The following is a 22,744-nucleotide window of genomic DNA, read 5'->3' as shown; positions in this document are numbered from 1 at the left end:
GGGGGGAGGGGGTCGGCGCGAATTATTCGGTGTATTTCGTCGCTGTAAATAATTATTGTCTAGCGGAGCAACAAAGGCGAATATAATCTAGTCAACTTGGGGATCTCCTTATTAACCGGGGGTTCGCGCGATAAAAAAGAAGTTTAAATATGAATCAAAAATTTTACAAAAATTATATAAGGTATGATCTGTGTCGATGGAATAGACAATATTTTACGAATTTGAACTACCGATCAAGGCAAATTATTTATTATGAATGTATTGTAAGCGCATGTTAACTTTAAAAATCTACTTGAATTCGAAGTATTATTAGATTACTTGAACGTCGAAAGTCTGATTCTGTACTGAGATACAGCTATTTCCGTGAGCCTTTTTCCTATACTTTACGCGTTACATTTTTTCACACGTAAAGATTCATGGAAATAGCTGTATCTCAGTACAGAATCAGACTTTTGACGTTTGAATAATACAATGGAAAGAGGAGGGAAAGTCGTACTCAAAATTTCCAAAAAGAAATATTTAGTTTAAGGTGATATATAAGCTCATAAAGCTGTATGCTTTGATACATTATTAAGTTTTACTGTGCTCATATAATTTAGTAGTTGAGTTATCAGCGATTCCGGAAGAAAATGTTCCAAAAACCCGAACCCCCGTCGAACAACGAAGCCATTCGAACAGTACTTGGAGGTAAGCCTAATACGTATATTTTACATTGCTATGTTGTGCCTTTTCAGAAATATATTTGCCCTGATATGTACATGTAATCACATCCTCAACAGCGTACTTCTAGATGTGATATAAATCCTTAGTACATACTTTTACTGTAATATATTTTTTTCGTTTGTAATTTAGAAGTGATCGATGAGCCACCAACAGTATTTAGAACACAAGTTACAGAAAGATTTAACTACTCAACTTGACTACTTTCTCTGCGTGAAGCACATTTCGCCCCGTGCCACCTGGCGGTGACACGTCTAACTACCTCGCATACATTCCAATATAAGACTCGGGCAGCGATTCGCTATATCACTTGTCACATTACACTCGAAAGAGAGTTTTGATTTATAAAAAAGATGTGTAATTATCTACGTAAATTGTGACAACTGTCATGATTTTGACAACTCGTATAGGATAAATCTCCCGTGCTCATACTCATTCATTTTCTTACATTTTCATTCACAAGACTCGGTATATTTCTGTAAATTCATACAAACACTCCAATTGTCTTACATCAGTGCAGAGGACGATTAAATTTTACCGTTACACGTATGCATCTTTATCATTGTAACACGACTTTTTTTTTTTTGGAGAGGCCGGGAGTGGGTGGATACGGGTATTTATCGCATGCATGCGTGGGCATTCCCAACCCAACGAGAAATAATTCGAAATAATAAAAGTTTTCATCCGGTCGCGCGTAAAATAGACAGAGGGAGGAGGCCGGTGTGTTTCGTGCCTCCTCCCCCGCACACGCAAATACGTAACTCGAATTTTTAAGAGACAGAGTAAAGCAGATTATTATTTTTTCTGTTTTGCATTCGTAAACAATAGCCTCCCCCAGCGATAACAAAAGTTGAATATAATTTTGTGCGCGAGCGGGAGAACTTTTTTTCTCTCCAGCCTGTTTTTATTTATCTTTCAGCAGCAGCAGCAGCAGCAGTAGCAAAAGCAGTAGGAGAAACGATGCAATGAGCAGCAGCCGTCATCAGCGCCCATGCCTGGCAGAGGTGGTGGAGATTACAAATACCAATAAACAGTTTATTATGTTGGCCGGCCGCCGTTATCAGCTCAATAAATTGATTATAAAAGCCACTATAGTAGGAGAAAGGGAGGCATCGACAGACCTTATACACAGTATAGAATTTTTCATAGTCCTCAGGAATTCTTTGCGCGCAGTAATAGCGCAGCAAAAGCTGCGGTATATAGGCGACTGTTTCTCGATGTCGCGCGCGATGATGCTGCTCGTGCGTCGAGGGAGGGAGAAAGAAAAAAGAGTAGGAAATATATAGGTATTAACCGGGGGAAGAAATACAATCCACCGATTATATGTACTTTTCATTTTTCTAAAATGTCCGGTACACATCGTGCCACGGCCGTAGAGGCCAGCGGCGGCGGCAGCAGTCGAGAGTATGATTAACGACTTATGTGTCGTTAGGTAATTACTCTTTTGCACTCGACCTCACTCACTCTCTCTCTCTCTTGAGAGAGAGAGAGAGATGGAGGCACAGCAAATAAAACAAAAAACAAAAAAAGAAGGGAAAATAGAACCTATTATTGCACTATTTTTTTGCGTCAATATATATAAGATGACGACGCGAGCTTGCAGCGAGCTTAAACGCGCAGAAAAAAGCACACACCCGCAAAGTCAATCGATACATAAGAAATTGGGGGATTCCAATGAATACATCGTATTTAATCCCTCTCTCAATCAATCGGTAATAACAAACGCGACGAAAATTTGGGAGATTTAGCGTGCGATTATGTACATACATACATGGTAAGAGAGAAAGGCTATATAGTATACGAACGGCTCGTACATTCAAAGGGGGGCTTCTATATAGAGAGGAGAATCATATCGTACGCGCGCCGCTAATATAATACCGCAGCAGGCAGGAGCAGCATCGCTTCGATGTTTGGGGAGGAGGGTAAAGAGAGGCGCAGGTCGAGTCTCTCCCCCCTCACCGAACAAAGTTGTCAGGGTCCATTTGAGTATGAAATTGGATCCCGGAATCCCTTTTCAACAAACATAAATGGAATTTTGCTACTATAGGTAGCGCACGGCCAAATCCCTTGCCGATATATAATTAAGAATTCCCGTGCGCCGCGCGCGACAAATTCACACACACACAGACACACACTCACGTATAAACGCAGAGAGAGGGAGAGACGTGCGAAGAGTACAGCATAGAAAGCAAAGAAAGCAAGCACAGGCAAAGAAAAAAAATCTCATCGAAAAAGTTTTTAGTATATAAAGCACGGCGCGAGGCGCGCGGCACAGTAATAGCAAGTAGGTAGGTGTACGGCGCGCAGTGGGGCAGCAGTGGCAGGCAGGCAGGCAGAGGCGTATACGTATACATTCGGCATAGTCGGTCGGGGGGTTAGTAGGTATAACGGTATATAGAGTAGAGTCGCGCGGCACACAGTCGGGATAAAAGCAACAAGTTGGCACTTTAAAAAGGAACAAAAGCTGCTGCTGCTGCTGCTGCTGCTCTGGCAACTATTACTCAATCGGTGTACGCGGGGGGTGCACACGCACACACACACACACACACACAGAGCGTATAGTATATGGCCTAGGCTGCTGCATGCCACCCTCTCTCTCTCTCTCTCTATCTCGCGTGCTGCGTTCGAAAGAGGGAGAGAGAAAGAAAGTTAACCCAAAAGCAGAGAGTGAGTGAGTGAGAGAGAGAATGCGAGCATATACAGTGGTGCACACACCCGCAGCAGTAGTAGTAGTAGCGGAGAGCCTGACCCTTTCTCGAGGAGGCACGAGCGCGACCGACGACGACGACGACTACGGCCAAGTATTGGATGGCAATCGCCTGGCCTCTCCTCCTCCTCCTCCTATACACGTACGTGTAGATCGATATATCCATGTGTGTGTGTGTGCGTTGTACACTCTACTATACACGTGTGACGCAACGACCAACCCTTGGGCTCTCTCTCTCTCTCTCTCTCTCCGATGTGCGTATTATATACAACCGAAGTTCACGCGCGGGCTCGCAAGCGCAGCAGCAGCAACAGCAGCAGCAGTAGCAGCAGCAGCGGAGGCCCTTTATATACATCGTAAAATTGATGTGCACGAGGAACGACGACGTCGTCGTTCTTATGTACACATACACACACATGTCTATGTTATATACGCGTGGACGAAAGTTATCGAGCTTGCGAGACGCGCCGCGAGTACAATCGCCGCCTCCCTCGACCTACACCTCTTGACGAGCGCGTTGGGGAATAAATTTATTTTTTCGCTCTATGCGTACTTTTTTCGAGGATATATATTTTCCTTGATGCACACATGTATACATATCGAGGTACACATACATTATATTGTAAGAGACGTCATCCGTGCATATATATGTGTTACGTTATATACATATGCGATATAGGATTCGTGATGGAGTGCGCGTTGGTCTCTACCGCTGCTACTATTATACGACTATAGCTTTAGAGTGCGCCGCTCTGCTCTGGTCGTGCGTATCTGAATTTACGTGTGCTGCTGCTCTATACGTACTTATGCGCAAATTGAATTGAGCATTGCACGAAGAGTGCATGGTTATACACATGCGTCTGTGTGTATGTGGGTATAGGGTATAGGGTAGGGGGTAGAGAAGCTAGCCTAGCATCTAACTTGGATAATTTGGATACCCAGTTTCAGGACAGACTTTGAAATTCAATTTTCCGCGCGCGCGCGCCCCGCACGTGTGTGTGTGTACGTACTTATACCGTATATGTACATGTGCAGTGTTTGTATTAGAGTGCAGTGCGGCAACTGCCTCCCTTGCATATTATACAGCTGCAGCTCACGTGGACGACTACAACTACTACTACTGTAAGACTATTATTTTATTTAATATAAATCGATGGGCGCAGAGAGAGAAGGTAGGAGGGCGGAAGCTATTCGAGGGCAAGGATTTTTCGAGGTTTTTTTTTTGCCTTTAAGCAGGAGCGTGAGTCGATTCTCTCTCTCTCTCTCTCTACGTAATATAACGTCGACGTCGGGCAGGCGTACAAACAATTTGCTCTCGATAAAGAGCCGAGGCCCGTCGACGCTCTTTACTATATGCTCGCTCGCTCGCGCTCGCACGCGAACCCGTTTATAATAACGACGAATGGAACGGGCGGGAGTGCGCGCGTGCGAGCGAACGTGTCGTGCGGTGCATATACGACGACGTCTTCGTCAAAATTCAAGGGAAAAGTCTCTCTCTCTACTCTGTATGTGAAAGAGAGAGAGACGGAGGGAAATTTCGCGTTAAATTCATCGAGCGAGGGAGAGACTGCATAAAGAGAGAAGCGAGAATATATATCTATAGCGGTACCAGCAGCAGCTGCTGCTTTCCTTTTTTTTTTTTTTTTTATTATAGATATATCCCACCACGTGCACGCAGCGAAAGAGAGAGAGAAAGAGTACCACCGCTAGGAGCAGCAGCAGCTTCGCTCTTTCGAGCTTTCTATTGTCGTGGAGGCCATTGACGTCATCACGGTACAGCGGCGGCAGCGTAGCACCAGTGCAATCTCTTGCCCTAGGGCACACACATCTCTTCCTCCGTATATATAGCTATATATATACGCAAGATTACACAGATGCGCGGCACATTCATGCCTTTACGAGAGACACAGAGAGAGAGAGAATATATATATGGCGTATATAAAATATATATATATTCTTATACTCCTCTCTCGCGAGCGCTATATCTATGTTTTTCTCGTTTTCCCTCCTTTTGAGTAGCGCTAGAGCTAGCTCTCTAGCGAGCTTTCGCGCGCGCTATACTGTTTATTTACTATATCACACACACACTGACGGGACAGAAGGCGGGAGCTTCTGCTGCTGCTGTGCGGCTAACTGTGCGTTGGCTTTCTAGCTCTCTCTCTCGCTCGACAATGAGTATATATGCACACGCACATTTTACAATTCGAGTCGTGTAACGCCTTTTTTTCTTAATTAATTTTTCCCTTTTTGCATTAATTATCGTTACAATTTTATCATCCTCAACGTTGTTATATATATATAATCGCGTCAAAGACATGTACACACACTCTTGCAAGTTGGGTGCGGGTTTGTTCTAGTAACAATTAACTTTGTAACCGAAGCGCGAGCAGCGAGGACGAATAATATTTCTCTCTTTCAACGCGATAATTATCTCTCCGCGAAATCTTATATACCGTATAGACTTGAAAATGATTTTCTCCGGGTGTAATTGGCTTTTTTTATTTTATTTCGAAAAATTAAGAGCTCAATTTATATTACGAAGGATTTGGAAATTCATGAGCTTTGCTGCTGCAAGCTCGAAACGAGAGAGAGATTGTCAAAGTGTCACGGATCAAAGTATAAAAAAGAAGCAAAAAAAAAAAGAAGAAGGAGAAAATTGTAATTTTCTAAGCTTTGATTCCTTTTATGGGCGCGAGTAGCTGAAATATTCATTGTTTCTACCGTGTATAACGAACGGGACTTGTCTGAGCCCAATGATAAAATTTAAATGAATGGAGGAAGGAGGCGGCGGCGGCGGCTCTTTTTTTTTTATCTAACCCACTCCCCGAGAAATCGTTGAAAAGTCATTTAAAAACGTTCTCTCTCATTTTTTTTTTATTTCTCACGGTTGAAACTTCGACGATCGTTACAAACGATCGCTTTATTTTTATTATGAAAAAAAAGACAACGTATCGTTGCGCAAAACGAGTATGAACAATTTTTTCGATAAAAAATACAAGTGAAGCAAATAAAGAAGCGAATATTTACCTTTACGATTGAGATAAGAGAGCATCTCCAGCATATTATTTCAACGATTCGACCGCGCCTCGAAGAAGACCCGACGACTCGTGACGGCTGCAGCTGCGTGACTACGACTACGATGATGATGACGATGATGATGATCGTCGTTGCCGTCGTCCTCCGCTTCCTCCTCGTCGTAGTTTTTCACCTCGTCCATCGAAGTCATCCTCGCGGAACGTGAAAAATTATCCTCCCATTACTCCTCTCCAGCGGGGACACGATTTTTTTCCTCTTTCACTTATATATTAATATACAAAAACTATAATCGAATCGGCAAGAATTTATCCGTATCTATTTGTCCAGGCGCGATCGCACGCCTCGCACCTGCCGATGTACGCCTCGATCAAAGTGTTCGCCGAATGAAGCAGCAGTACAATTAGAGCGAAGAAACAGCAGAGGAGACAGAGCAGAAAACGAAGATCGCTCTCCGAAGCTTCTCCTCGTAACGGACGCCTCGAAAAATCCACGATGAAACAAGAGAGAAAGAGAGAAAGAGAGGGTAAGAGAGAGAGAGTGACTGACTACCGACCGACCGCTGCCTGGCGTCGTCGAGCACGTGCGAGTTGAACGGAGAATCGCGCTGAACTGCACAATGTAAGGTGCAATTTGCTCTACCGCTGGCCGGCTGGCGCGCAAGCGCTTCGCAAACGACGACGACGTACAGAGACTACTGCTGCTGCTGCTGCTGCTGCTGCTGCTGCTGTGAAATTGTGTGCCTTCATTGTATATAGATATATGTATGTGTGCGTGTGTATAAAGGCATCCCCCATGCTCTCCAGCATATAGTAGCATAAGAGAGAATATATATAGCTCTCGAGCGCGCGCAAGCTCGCGCGCAGCGATATGTATAAATTGTATGCGTGTGTTTCAAACTGCCAATATCTTCTGGCTGTTTATACTCGCCTACATACACACGTACATCGCGGAGAAGCGCACGTTGTAATATTATAGCATTTACATTTTCGCGCGCTACAGAGAGTGAGATATGCGGCAGTGGTTAACTTCGGCAGCTGCTGCTGCTGCTATTGTTGCAGTTAACACACTGGCGTGAGTACGTTACAATCACGATCTTCGCGACGACGTAACTTTGACGATGGTATATGATTCTTAATAATAAACTTGTGCGCTGCACTCGTGCGATTGCAGTCAGTAGCGATAATTATTTTTCATCGTATTGTTTTACTTTATATCGGTGGCCGAGTAATAAAATGATGACGATGACGAGTTCGAATAGCCACGTTAATAACCATACACACCATCCTTTGCGATTCGCTACGGCGACTATATACGTATATTATCTATCTATTTTCCTCGAATAAATCGAATTTTTCAAGAGTGAATAATTTTCCTTCGCGTGGTTATAGCAGGTCGCCGTAGTACAGTCTCTGGCTCGCGCGCGCGCCGCTAAACGATGAAGAATGGAAAAAAAGCGCGACTAATGAAAAAAGCATATTCGCTCGCTCTCTCTCTCCCGAGACAGCCGAGACAATCGCAGGGAATGAAAAAATTTTTGATTTATCGAAGTAATTTTTTAGATATCGATTAGAGTTTCGACATAGTTTTCTTTCCTCCACTCCCTCTCCCCCGAGCTGCCTGAAAATCGTAGTCTTCAGCGAGCGGTAGTTTTCGAACTGTTGATTCTCGCGTGCGAGCGCGCGCGAGGTGAATACGACATAGCTACTTTATCGATATTTTTTTTTAAAAAGTATGAAAAAAATCCAAGTTGCGTTGACGACTTTGTAGCCGAAGCTCGAGAATAGACAGCTGTTCAAGGATGTAAGGATTTCTAAGAGCTCATGCATGTGGTAATTTTACAAATTTTCTATTTCGCGACGTAGTTCGCATGTATGCGACGAAAATTGAATTCCGAGTTTATTCATTTTCAATCATTTATAACTCAAAAACTACGCACGCGTTTCAGGAGGGCGGAAATTTTCTGCGAAGCTTTCACTCTTTTAAAATGATGCGAACTGAATAAGAAATTGGTTCTCTCTCTGGGCGGCACCGCGAAAGCCGCACCACCGACGCTTCAAAATTTTTGCAGCGGAAATTTTTTTTTTAACTCGCACAGAGAGAGAGCGACGCGTCAATATCGCCTCGAGCGCAAAAGCATAAAAGTATACGTTCGACTTTTCAAAGGGTAAGGGTTAAATTATGACGGTGAATGTAATAATTAAAAAACGGATACGAGAACGAAGCGTATTCAGATAAATAAGATTCTGATGATTAAAAAATTATCTTTAAAAAAAAAATCCGTTTGTTGTTTTGTTTGCTAAAAGAAGAGATTGAATCTTTTTTCAAAATTGTAATCTCTCGCAATCCTCCTATTGTGTAAAAAATACTCCTTTTTTTTTCATTTCACAATCCTTTTATGACTACTTTTTAAACAATAAAAACCCATTTATTCCTCGAACGACCCGCGTTGTAAAAGTCGCGATTGTAAATTATTCAACCGATCGTTTATTACTCATATTACTAATCCAAAGTGCAACGATCTAAATTCCAGACGGATGAGTACATGCATTATCGGATCTCTAAATATGTATATTTCGGCTGGCTCGAGAGCCACGGAAAGATATTTTAGAATTTTCAAAGTCAAAACTTCCTCCGAGTGTCATCTTGACGTACACTTGAATATATCTTACCTTATTATATATACCTGCCTTCCGACCGCTCGTGCAGTTTGCCCGCAAGTTTGACGCGAAAAGCCAACGCGATGTTTTTCAAATTAAAACCGACTCAAAGCCCGAGACTTATTTTACGACGTATTTAAAATTATATATAAAACGCGATGTAAAGCTCGTATTATAACGTGGGCGAATTATGTTTATTTTCAGCTGAATAAAGTATACAAATCGAAATAGGTTGCTCCGCACACGTGCCGTGATTTTGCCTCATTGTCCGGCTTAACGAGCTGTCGTTTTATATTTTGCATTTTATTTCATATTTATCGTCCACGCGTACAAGCCGTAAATGGGTGTGTAACTATTTATAAAGTTCGATTCAATTTTTGCGCTGCGCGTGATCGACGCACATACATCGGTAAATATACCAGTAAACGTCAAGCTTCGACTTATTTTTTGTTTCTTCTCACCCCTCGTTACGCGTATATTTTCCCCGCAATGCCCGGCGATACATATTCAAATTATCCACGGGTGCTCGCATCATATATACTTTTCCCACGCGCGCGCACGGGTCAAATAGATAATAATACAACGCGCGGAGAGAAGGGGATATATATATGGGATAATTTATTCACACGCGATTCTCGCAATCAATGTTAATATTTGAATATGCAAGAGGTCGCCCCCCGCGCCGTCGTGTGCTCGGGTATAGAGGACTCTAAACGAGAACTAACTGTCGCGTCAGTCGGATCGTTGGGATCCGATGCGGGTGTACTGTATACCGTTATATATACTGTACTGCTGCTGCTGCTGCTGCTGTATATGCAGTCAGGCGCGGCTCACACAGGATCCTCCGCAAATATACTTGAGGTATACCTGAGTTGTTCCTATAGTTTGGAGCTGTGTGTGTGTGTACACCGGCATATATATACTATATATAAGCTTAACGAATGATTGCGGAACCGAATGATCCGGTCAGTACACACACGCACACTCCAAACAACAAAAATAATAAAGTCGTTTACGCTGCGGTTACTTTTGCGATCGATAGTTCGAATTTTCTCCGCGTTGTAGGCTTGTTGTTTTTTTAACGAAAATGGCTTTTCCACGCCGCGCCGAGTGCAAAAAAAAACTCTCGGCACTTTTTAAATCTTTCGCAAAAGTAAAAGCTGTTCCCCTGGAATTGGAACGAGAGAAGGATTTTACGATCTATCTGACAAAAATCCATTACCCTTGATATTTTGAAGAACCGGTGCAACAAAAAAAAAGTTATAAAGCTTATCATCAATAATTTATGAAAGCGTGCGGGCTTCCGAAATATCGAAGCTACTTAATGACAAAAAAAAACCTTCTTGACCCGCATTATTTATCAATATTATTTTTTACCAATTTTATAAAACCATTCACAAATTATGTATTGCGTAAATACGTTTCAAAACAATCATTAATTATCGTTCGATCGAGCTCTCGGAGTTGAATAAATTCAATTCAGAGCCGAGGATAAAGGGTAAGATCGTGTGATTTCTTTGAGATTATTCTTTTTTTTTCGGCTAAACAAATAGGTTTTAATAAGTCGGTCGTATTATATAAGTCTCTCGGGTGTATATAGCGTCGCTCTCTCTCTATATATATACCGAATAAATTGTGAAAGGTGCGCAAGCCGGAGAGAGCTTGATAGGACAATCAAGAGTTGGCCATTGAGTCGAAAGAGCGAGAAAAAGGTGGAAAAACAAAGGGAAACTAAAATAAAATCCTCCTCCCTTCAAAAAAAAATAGAAAGAGAAAAAAAAGACTCAGGCGTGATTGTAAGAGCTCGAATCATTAAGAATTTTTATTGCGCATTAAATCAAGCGGAATAGTTTTGTTATACATATAGGCAGGAGCTCAATAAGAAAATAGAAATGTTCGATCTGTAAAACTTCCCTCTCTCTGGCCCTTGTTGTAGTTCGCGTGGTAGCCGATGTAAACCATATTTTTATTCTCTTTCCCCCCCTGCAGCCCTTCGAGCCAGTGATAAAGTATCTGTGCCGTAGCCAGCCCAGAGAGTTTCTGGCCCTACGCCCAGTGTGATACGGCCAATTTACGGACACACATACACGAGCTGCCGCACTGCACCGGTGCAGTGCAGCGGTTGGTTTTCACGCTAGCAACGATAAGCTCACATTCATTATGTGTAAATACAACATTTCGAACGGTTGATTTCGACACGTACATATATGGGTCAGATTCAGAATTTTTCAAATAAACCTGCGGGCGAGGTTCACGGATTTTCCTGAAATTTTGGTATGTTATAGTACATGATAAAAAAGTGCCAAAACCAAAATTTTGGACCCCCTCCCCCCTCCTACCCCCCTCCTCCCCTATAGACGTCCATTTTCTATCTATATTTTTTCTGAAGGCCTGAAGCTATTAAAAAATCTGAAAAAATTCATGAAGGTACTTTTCAACAATCCAAACAATCTTGAATTTTTTCAGATTTTTCGAGTGCTTCAGGCCTTCAGAAAAAATCATTGAAAATTTAAATTATTTTATTTTCGGTGAAATGGTTCGATGTACCAGACCGGAGTATTTTTTTCTGAATTCTGACGTCAAAAAACGATTCCTTGAATTTTTTCAGAATTTTTCATTCATGTCCATTCAGCCTAGAGCTGAAAAACCGCTTTTTTTCACGAAAATAATTTTTTTAAGGCGCTACGGAGCCTCAAAAAATCTGGAAAAATTTTTTTCTCATTTTGTTCATCAAAATACATAATCTCAAATTTTTTCAGATTTTTTAATTGAAGGCGATAGCGTCTGGAGCCGAAAAACGTTATTTTTAACAAAAAAGGTTCCTGGAACCCGATGGTTCCGGTAAAAAAATTTGAAAAAATTTTTTTTGAATTCCTTGTCAAATTTTAATAAATTTTGACCGTCGCAAAATTTCGATTGGAGCTTCCTAGCTCATTCTAGAGCATAACAAAGATTAATGCGAAATTCTGAAGACATTCATCATATTTAAATTTTTTTCAGATGTCTTCAGAATTTCGCATTAATCTTTGTTATGCTCTAGAATGAGCTAGGAAGCTCCAATCGAAATTTTGCGACGGTCAAAATTTATTAAAATTTGACAAGGAATTCAAAAAAAATTTTTTCAAATTTTTTTACCGGAACCATTGGGTTCCAGGAACCTTTTTTGTTAAAAATAACGTTTTTCGGCTCCAGGCGCTATCGCCTTCGATTAAAAAATCTGAAAAAATTTGAGATTATGTATTTTGATGAACAAAATGAGAAAAAATTTTTTCCAGATTTTTTGAGGCTCCGTAGCGCCTTAAAAAAATTATTTTCGTGAAAAAAAGCGGGTTTTCAGCTCTAGGCTGAATGGACATGAATGAAAAATTCTGAAAAAATTCAAGGAATCATTTTTTGACGTCAAAATTCAGAAAAAAATACTCCGGTTTGGTACATCGAACCATTTCACCGAAAATAAAATAATTTAAATTTTCAATGATTTTTTCTGAAGGCCTGAAGCACTCGAAAAATCTGAAAAAATTCAAGATTGTTTGGATTGTTAAAAAGTACCTTCATGAATTTTTTCAGATTTTTTAATAGCTTCAGGCCTTCAGAAAAAATATAGATCGAAAATGGACGTTTATACCGGAAGTGGGGGGTAGGAGGGGGGAGGGGGTCCAAAATTTTGGTTTTGGCACTTTTTTATCATGTACTATAACATACCAAAATTTCAGGAAAATCCGTGAACCTCGCCCGCAGGTTTATTTGAAAAATTCTGAATCTGACCCATATATATATAATAATAATAAAAACGGAAAAAAGGTCGAACGCGTTTATTTAAAGCTGTATATACAGTATCGGAATTTTTCAATCTGCGCGCGCGCGCGGCAAGATACAACGCTGCGTATATAAACTTTTGTTGACATTTTTGTAAATGAAATATATACTCCTCCCGCGATCGGGATCGTTGCAAAATTATCGAGCGTAACGCGATACGAAAAAATACAACGAATTTCGGCCCTTTATTTCGAGTGTATACGATAATAAAAACGACGACACAGGCGTTCGAGCGTATACCGATACGCCAGTAGGCGAGCGGGAGGTTGCCAAAAAGTCGCTTAGAAAGGGGACATACCGACCACGGAGAGGGGAGTGGCTAAACGACATGATTCCTTACGTATTTTTCGTCGCTGAATCCGAATATAAAATTTATTTTACTCTAAAATTTCAGCGTCATGGAGAAAAACGCGATTTTCATGAAAATCGCGGTATTATGAATTTCTCATTTTTTCGAGTTCAACTCGCTGTAACTTTTTTTGTAGTAAATATTTTTTGATGAAATTTTAACAGCATATTCTAGCACTCAAAAGGAAGAAAATAGCGTCAAGCAGGTGTCGAAAAGTTTATTAGAACCAAAGATATGATTTTTTGAACATAAAAAACGCGAATTCACGAATTCTTAACTTCGGATTAAAAAGTTGAGTGACGAAATTTCGAAATTCAAAATATAAACTTCATAGCACTAAAATATATAGTATAAGGAAGTTTTTGGTAAAATTTGAGATCAAAATATTAATTAGGGAAGAAATGGCAAGAGTTTCAATATTAGCGCACCGAGCGCGCGCTCGCCGCGCATGCAGCGCAGCAGCCGCCTCGCCGGCTAGCGTTGCGCGTTGGCCCGTGTAATGGTGCATACAGTTTAATAATTAATATACGAAATCCATTTCATCGTTTTTATTGAACATATGATCAAATCTGAAAATAAAATTCAGTTTCGTTAACAAAAAAAGGTGAAATTTTTTTTTGCGTGCCCAGCGGCCCGGACCCCCGCAAATTGTTCATAGGACCTTCAGAAGTGAAAAAAAAACGCGTGAACGTGAAATTTAAAAATAGTTAATTTTTTTGGGGTCACTTTTGTGTTTTAGATGCCGAAAAGTCATCTTTACACGAAAATACGACTTATTGCTCGATTTCCAAGTCGTTGGAAAAGTATCAAAAATCATCTAAAAAGTTTAACTTACCACTGCATTCGATAGGAAATTTCCTCAGCTTTCCGATTGTACTATTCGATTTTCGGAAATATCAAATTTTCACCGCGAAAATCGCCACCAAACATTGATGGCTAAATATGTCAAAAAATTCAGTACGGAAAAAGTGAAATTTTGGATAATTGTTGATTTTTCCTTGTGAAAATGAAATTAATCGGGAAATCTAACTGCACCATGAGAAAGCTGAGAAAATTCCCTATCGAAAGCATGTCTTCATTTATTTTTTCAGACAAATTACAATCCTTTACAAGCGTATTTTGATTGTCCTGTTCTCCGTTTTTTCAGAGCGGTCTTGAGGTTTTTAGCGTTGCACGGTTCGCTACAATCAAAATTCGCTCGTAATAAGACTCAAAAAATAAATGAAGATATGCTTTCGATAGGGAATTTCCTCAGCTTTCTTATGGTGCAGTTAGATTTCCCGATTAATTTCATTTTCACAAGTAAAAATCAAAAATAAGCCATAAAAAGCACTTTTTGTTAACGATATGTTCAATAAAAACGATGAAATGGATTTCGTATATTAATTATTAAACTGTATGCACCATTACACGGGCCAACGCGCAACGCTAGCCGGCGAGGCGGCTGCTGCGCTGCATGCGCGGCGAGCGCGCGCTCGGTGCGCTAATATTGAAACTCTTGCCATTTCTTCCCTAATTAATATTTTGATCTCAAATTTTACCAAAAACTTCCTTATACTATATATTTTAGTGCTGTGAAGTTTATATTTTGAATTTCGAAATTTCGTCACTCAACTTTTTAATCCGAAGTTAAGTATTCGTGAATTCGCGTTTTTTATGTTCAAAAAATCATATCTTCGGTTCTAATAAACTTTTCGACACCTGCTTGACGCTATTTTCTTTCTTTTGAGTGCTAGAATATGCTGTTAAAATTTCATCAAAAAATATTTACTACAAAAAAAGTTACAGCGAGTTGAACTCGAAAAAATGAGAAATTCATTATACCGCGATTTTCATGAAAATCGCGTTTTTCTCCATGACGCTGAAATTTTAGAGTAAAATAAATTTCATATTCGGATTCAGCGACGAAAAATACGTAAGGAATCATGTCGTTTAGCCACTCCCCTCTCCGTGGTCGGTCAACCCTGTTTTTTGGGTAACCTCCCGCTCGCCTACAGTGATTAACTACTTGAGAGTGCGTATGTTCGCGCGCTCGTGTGTGTGTGTGTGCGCTGGGCTACTCTCTACTACCTCACCTATACACCTTAATATTATCAAATTAATCATTGTCAGAGCAGCGGCAGCAGCGCCCCCCGTGTCAATTATGAATTTCGCACTCGCCGCCGCGAAACGAGACGTATACTACTACTACGCGTCGACGCGCGCGAGAATTGAAATAATTTCCTCGACGTTGCGGGCTTATATTATATTACCGAAGTTACGCGAAAAATTAAAATCGTCGTAACCGATGTAATTTATTTATAACGCCAGATTTATCTTGCAAGAATTCGAGTATATATACGCGCAGTGGTTTACGTGTATATATTCGTGCCCGACCGACACGTTGACTTTCACTACTTGGCGTGTAGCTATACTACTTGCTACAAATTCTCTCTCTCTCTCTCTCCCGTCTTTCCTTCTTCCGTCATTATATTCCGCGCATAAATAGCATTTTTTACATGGCTCGCTCGTTTTTTTTATCATTTTTATTTTTCTTGTAATATACTCTCCACGCAGCGCAATTTTTATCCTCTCGAAGGCCACAAATTATCCGCGCAATTTCGCGTCGATATCACATTTTTCCCCCCTTTCTCTCGTAAGTAGATCTATTAACATCCGCAGTTGGAACTCTCTCGGATTATGAAGAATAATTTGCTCGATCGGCAGGGGGGTGGTCATAATTATTATTATTATTATTTTTCTTCTTATTCTTCTTCTTCTTCTAACGTCCTCCCAACGCAGCTTGTCAGTCAGCTTATCCGCTCGCTACACACTAGTCTCTCTCTCTATATATATATCGTCCGATTCCTTACCTTCAGCTTTTAACTTTTAACGACACTTTTTACTTTTCTCTCACACTCCGCCGCCGAGAAGCAGCAGCACAAGCAGTAGCAGGTTTATCTTTCAAGGGCTTCATCGAAACTTGGTAATCTCTCGGAGTTCTTCAGATGTGTGCTGTGTGTGCAGCAGCAGTCGACGCGGAGGCCAAGAAGCGTGCTGTATCCACCACGCCTGTCTGATCGAATGCATTTTGCGCGTTGATTCTAATGCCACTAGTTCAGCAGCAGCACAAAATAACTTTTATCTCGATCGAGGCAAGTTTGTGTGTCGATGTAGCCAACAGCAGCAGCAGCCGTAAACCCGTGTATATATACACAACGTTATGCTCGTCCTGCTGGATATAATCTTTCTTGATGTTCTCTATTCGCATTTGTGTGTGGCGCTGCTTCGTAGATACACGATAATCATTGAGGAAATTAGCATGACTCGTATTTCAAATAAAAAAAGAAAGGGTAAATGGTGATTTCGGAGAATCAAAAATTCCGTACGGAGATAACTTGACGACGAGGACGACATTCCCCATACACATTGATTTATTCCGAATTATAGCCAGTTTTGATGCACGACTCGCGCGTGCTTCGAATAATGAATATTATCCGTCGAATTCTTATACACACGCGCGCGCACACACACGGTAGACGCGTTGCAGCGGCCTTTTTTTTGTGCGCTCTCGCAGTCTGCCTGCGCAGCAGCAGCACGTGTTGGTTCCTCGCTCGGTTATTATTAGTTTTTACAACTACTCGCGCGAGCGAGCTCTCGAGCTTTAATTCCTCGTATTAAATTAATAAATTTGTGCGGCGAAAATGCAATTTAGAATTATACTTACTTCTCTACCTCCTCCATGCGCCGCGCGTCGTAACAGCTGTTGGCTTTTTCTTCTCTTTCTCTTGGCGCTGCGGAGCAGCAGCGACTCGTTATACCCTCGCGCCGCGTTTAATTTGAGTTAAAAAATCGATACTAAGCAAAAAGGGATTAGATTAAATGAAATAATCCCGTTTATATCTTGCGTTAAATTGTTACGTGTAAAGCGTTATATGTAGGGTACGACTTAAAAGCCGGAGAATAAGACTCTTGATTCAAGATGTATAAATAATCTGGTCTTTAAAGTCTGAGATGTATATAACGAGATCTATATCCGAGAGGGAGAGAGAGGCCAACTAATGCACTTGTTGCTACTTTACTCGGCTACATACTTTTCGCTATATATATATACACACGTTCGTTTGTGTGTATTATGGCCCCCCGCATTGACGCGAGCGCGAATCGATTTCGCATTATATTCGGGCTGCGCGACACGTTTCCTCGTGCTCTGGATCCAGCTGCTGCATTATTATCGCGTGTATATCATATATATTTTTTTGCAAAATTCAGGAAAATTCGAGAAGAGTATCTCTATCTGGGGGGCCATTATTACGTAGCTCCGCGCGATCCGATCAGCGAAATGATATAACGAGCGTGTACAGCGATGAAAGAGCTCTCTTCGGAAAATTATTGAAATACGTGTCCTACCGACGTCGCTACTGCTGCTGCTGCTGCGCATTATTATGATTATATATCACTCGTCGAGGTGTCCGCGCGTACTTATCGTTGCCGAGCAAAAGACGCGAACCCGGCTGAATTTTCGATAACGGCGGAATTAGGGAGCTGCTGAGCTTCCTCGAGGAGCTGCTGAGAGAGCTGAAGTTTTTCCCGAAAAAAATTTTGGTCCTAAACGCGGCCACGGCGACCCTCGAAAAATATTTACGAGCGTTAAGGGCGCGGCAGGAAAAAAATTCTTATCGCGAAAGGACGAGAGAGAGAGGAAAAGGACGGAAAACTTTATAAGCGCGTTACACGAAAAAACGCTTCACACCACGTCCGCGCGTGTATTGTTTCTCTCTTCAAAAAAAAAAAAGAAGAAAAAGAAAAATCTCTACTCGTCGTCGTCGTCGTCGTGAAAATTAAGGCTACATAATGAAAGCAACTTCAAAATAGCACTCAATCTTTCCATCATTTTAGCTTTCACTGTTCGTCGATCCCCACCACCACCACCCTTCTCTTTTCTCCCTTCGTTCCACCACCGCCACTGTCGACGACTTTGCTTTCTTGCTCTCATACGCGTTTTCCTTCGTCGAAGCTCTGCCATTGTCTCTCTCTCTCTCTCTCTCTCTTGCTCTGGGTTCGAGTAGTTTGCTGCTGCTGCAGCAGCAGCAGCACTACAGCGAGGCAAAGTTCAAGTGGGCGTAACAAGAGAGAGAGAGAGTACGAGGGGGTGAAAGAGACTGTGCGAGGCAACGTGCGCAAATTGACGTGAAACTCGAAGAGAACGTTAGAGAGAGAGAGAGAGAGAGAGAGAGCAAGAGAGACCAGGTAGGCCGACTCGATAAATCACAAATCGTGTCGAAATGTATCATGCCGAGAATTTCAAGTACTGTTAAACCTATCTTCACCTCCAAACCAATAAGTGGGTCGTTTTTTGCCCTCCCCTCTCTCTTCTCTTCGCTCTTCTCTTACTCTCTCTCTCTATCTTTGCAGCTTCGCGAAATTAGGTATACACACATTTGCCGCGAGCTTATGGGCTCTCCTTATCGCTTCCGCATCAATTACTCGTAAATATGCATTATACTTACACTCATCGACGGCTTATTACGAGAGCTGGTGTTGAGACAAAAAAAAACGCTGAAAACATAATCGTATGATTTTTTTTCTGTTTGACATTTTTATTATTCTTAAAAATTCAACGACAATTCTTTTTTTTTTTCACCATTTTTCTCTGTGTGTATAATCTCGGTTTCTTTCTGTTTTTTTTTTGTTAAGATTGAAGATCTACAGAATATTATTGTACGTGATACATGGACGTCGTAAATATAATAGCTTGAATTTTTTTTTGCCCCTTTTTAATCCAAAATGAAATATATATTTATATACTTTTTTTTTTGTTATGCACATATTTCAACGCAATCAACACATGATCTATGCCTTACTACTATTGCAATACATGTTATAAACTTCTGGTTTTTTTTTTCATTACTTCGTAAATTCTTCGTATATAATATCGTACACAGTTTTTTTTTTCACACACACTCAACAGTGACAACAACACAACGCACACACCTTTCGCATTCAGTCGGCAAACATTTTTTTTCCGCGTCACAAATAATCTATTTTATTTTTTTTACTGTTTTTACTTTTTTTTTCATCTCCGTACGTGTGAAATTTTTTTTTTCGATACTCATAAGGCATTGGCGAGAATACAATAAAAATATATTCATCTGAAATGTGTGTGTGTGTGTGTGTGTGTTTCATCGTAACGGATCAACGAAAGTGTATACATGATCGGCGCGTTCAGCGCAGCTATAATGGCTTTAGAGCTGCGTGGCGTTACAATTTAAAAATCGTAGTAGACTCAATTTAGTTAGTTATCCGGGCATTCAATCAATTTCCATTTTAATTCATTCGTGATTCGTCGAAAACTTATTATTCTCTCTCGGCGAGTACATGACCTGCACATTGTTTTTAATTTTTTTACTTTATTTTTGAAAATCTAGACGAACTTTTGCTCTTTTTTTATTTCATAATAATTCAATTTTATTCATCAGTTTCGCTTGTTACATCCATTACTATCAACATTTATCCAACGGAATTTCCATACAATAAAACGCAACATCGATTTTGATTACTTTTTGTAAAACATTTGTACATTTGCAAAATATAATATACATTTATCGAGATATGCGAGTGTTTATATCCATAGATGCGATATTTTATTTACTTTACTACAATAATCCATCTCTTTAATCGTTAATGCCTAAACAGTTTCTCATTTATTTTACATGGTATTTTCGTACTACGATGATCGATGTATGGTGTAGTGCATAATGATTATGTAATTCGTGTCGTGAATGATAGCTCAGTGTTACGTGTACGTATAAAGTGTCAGAAACGGTGCTTTACCCCGCTTCATAATAAATCTAAGGAAATTTACCACTTTGCAGACGCGCGATAAAACGAGATTGAACTTTTATAATTCAGGGGGGAGAGCAGTAGCAGCATCAGCAGCAGCAGCAGCAGCAGCAGCACAGAGAGCGAGAGAGTACTTAAGCCACATTCGAGAATCATTATATGAATATAATAATATTGATTGGACAGTTCGGGGAAGGGGAGGCTAAGCTCGTCCAATAATGGTACACACAGTATGCGGTGTACAAAGAGGTGGTTTGATCTTGCTGCCTCTCTCTCGGCCCTGCGCGCATAAAGCGTAATGCACTAATTTTGTAGCATGCCTAGGTGTATGCATATGCACATATATAGCTTAGAGAGGAGAGGAGAGAACTGAAAAAGGGAAATATTTGAACGTGCGGTTTAATACTCGTGGTTAAATTTTTGTTCGTATACGATTTTCCATTTCGTAATTGCTGAAAATACTACTACTACTGCTGCCCGATGTAGATTCGAGGAGTTACTTTATATACCCATTGAAACGTATTATTATCTTTGAAGTATTTTTAAAGAAAAATATTTTTCTAAATTGAAAAAATATTGCGCGATTCTTTTTTTTGCAATTCTCCTTTTGTTTCGAAATACCTTTCGCCCTTTATTTTTATTTTTTTTTTTGCGTTAAATTCAATTCATTTCGCGCGAAGCTTTTTTCCCCGCCGGAATCCTATTTATTATCTCGCAAATCGTAACAGGCAATTACCATAGATTTACTTGACGCGCGTATCAGTGTATAGCTTTTTGGAATAGCAGCAGCGGCGCTGCTGGAAGCACAGAGAGCAGCAGCAGCGACTATTTTTCTTGCTCGCGCCATGGTCGAAAGTTTCGGGACGCGACGCGCTGCTCGTTACTCAAGAGTACGGACACTCGCTTTGACATTTTTGTATTTGATTTAACTGTAGCAGCTCTCACTCTCTCTACCTACGAAAGCGCGGAGGACGCGCGACACAAAGCCTTTCACGCTGGATTGACGTTCAGTCGAGCTTCGCAGGGGAATTTATATCGCGGCGTAAGTTACGCGTAGCTGATCGCGCGAAAGGATGATACGTAAAGCGTAATGATAGATTTCGGATGTAACGATGTATTTTTGTGTCTCTCTCTCTCTCTCGGTGTGTAATGTCTGCGGGCGCAACACGTGTGGCAAATATCGTGTAACGGAAAATATCGGCCAAACTAGGTGGAAGATCGTGTAAGCTGTTTCGAAGTCTCGCGTAGAAGTTTTTCATTACGTTTTTGGAAAGTCTGGCGAACGCGCGTAAATTTCCGGATCACTTTTTGGAGGGAATTTGAAATATCGCCGTCTGAAAAGTGGTAAGATTAAATTTGCTCCCATCGGTCGAATTACAAAAGTTTTTCAATTTTTGGCAATAATAAAGAGATTTGGAGAAAGGAATTTAGCTGTGAACGATTTTTTTTTAAATAATAAACGCTTCAAAAACCATTATAAAGTAAGTTTGCTATTTGAAATTTAATTTCAAACAAATCTGGACATCGAGGTTGGATCTAAGTACCTGATTTAAGTCGGCTTGGGTAGTGCCCAGGATTGGATGAATGCGTTTTCACTATTTTGAAAATGTACTTTTCTGCGAACTTTTTTTGACGCGCCAACGTAAGATTTTTCAGTTTAACGTAACTTTTAGCGCGTAAACGAGCAGTATTGATAAAAATAGTCAGAACACATTCTTTCAATACCTGGGTGCTTACCAAAGCCTTGGACATACCAATTTCGCCGTTGCTTTTGATCATAAAAATGGTAAGCATGGAAAAAATAATGAAGGACCATCATCCCCTATTTCCAAGACCGGCCTTGCCGAGGGTACCGTTTATTTTTTAGGAAGAAAATTTTTTTAACCTTATTTTTGCCAATCAAAGTAAAAAACGATGTCTTTACGCGACGGTACTTTATTATTTCTAATTTTTGGCATCCTTGACGCACGTCTAGTCCACTTTCAACTACAAAAAGGCCTCCTGGAGGTTTACCAATTCTACTGATTCGACACACCTTTAATTCAAATCAATCGCATTAAGTTGTATCTGTAAAAAAGCAAGCAATATTTTGTAACTTTCAGGATATTGGATTTTCGTCGCTATGCAACAATAATATGGACAATACACACGGTTTTCGATGTTTCAATGCTCCGTGCCAACGTATTTGGCATTTTTTCCGCGAAATCCGCTTATTAGTTAATGGCTTACCCGATGCTTGTAGATTCCGAATCTACGAAAAAAACATATGAACCTTCAACCCTGCAAGAACTTTCTTTTCCCTTTATTTACTCTAGAAATAAAATAATTTTCTATTTAAAGTCGAGAAATTTATTATATGTACAAGACACGTGGTTTTCAACGTTTTTAGAGCCACCGAGCACAAATTTGTTGATATATTTAGTGATTGATTAAAAAAATCAAAACTGAAAATTCGAATTTTTCGATAATGTTTTTCAATTCCGAAAAAATATATAAAAGACATAATTTATATAATTGTATATTATTTAAATCGAACATTGATTTTAATTTTACTTGTATAGTAGAGACCGCTTAAGGAATCACAAAGAAATAAATGTTATTATTATTATAACCAGTTGACTCTTTCAAGTGCAGTAG

The 22,744-nt window shown here is 40.4% G+C and overlaps 1 protein-coding gene across 1 annotated transcript in view; it reads right to left on the bottom strand.

Moving 5' to 3' along the window:
* The window catches only part of LOC106654232 (5-hydroxytryptamine receptor-like), a 55,568-nt gene extending 48,518 nt beyond the window's left edge, over positions 1-7,050 (bottom strand). Inside the window, exon 1 of the mRNA XM_014374005.2 lies at positions 6,455-7,050. The gene's annotated coding sequence lies outside the window, so the exon portion shown is untranslated. The remainder of the gene's footprint in view (positions 1-6,454) is intronic.
* Positions 7,051-22,744: the final 15,694 nt, after the last annotated feature.

This window comes from Trichogramma pretiosum, unplaced genomic scaffold (assembly GCF_000599845.2).
Source record: "Trichogramma pretiosum strain Unisexual culture from Peru unplaced genomic scaffold, Tpre_2.0 scaffold25, whole genome shotgun sequence".
Taxonomy (NCBI): domain Eukaryota; kingdom Metazoa; phylum Arthropoda; class Insecta; order Hymenoptera; family Trichogrammatidae; genus Trichogramma; species Trichogramma pretiosum.
Note: the sequence above shows the minus strand (reverse complement) of the source record. Positions and strands in the feature narration are given on the sequence as shown.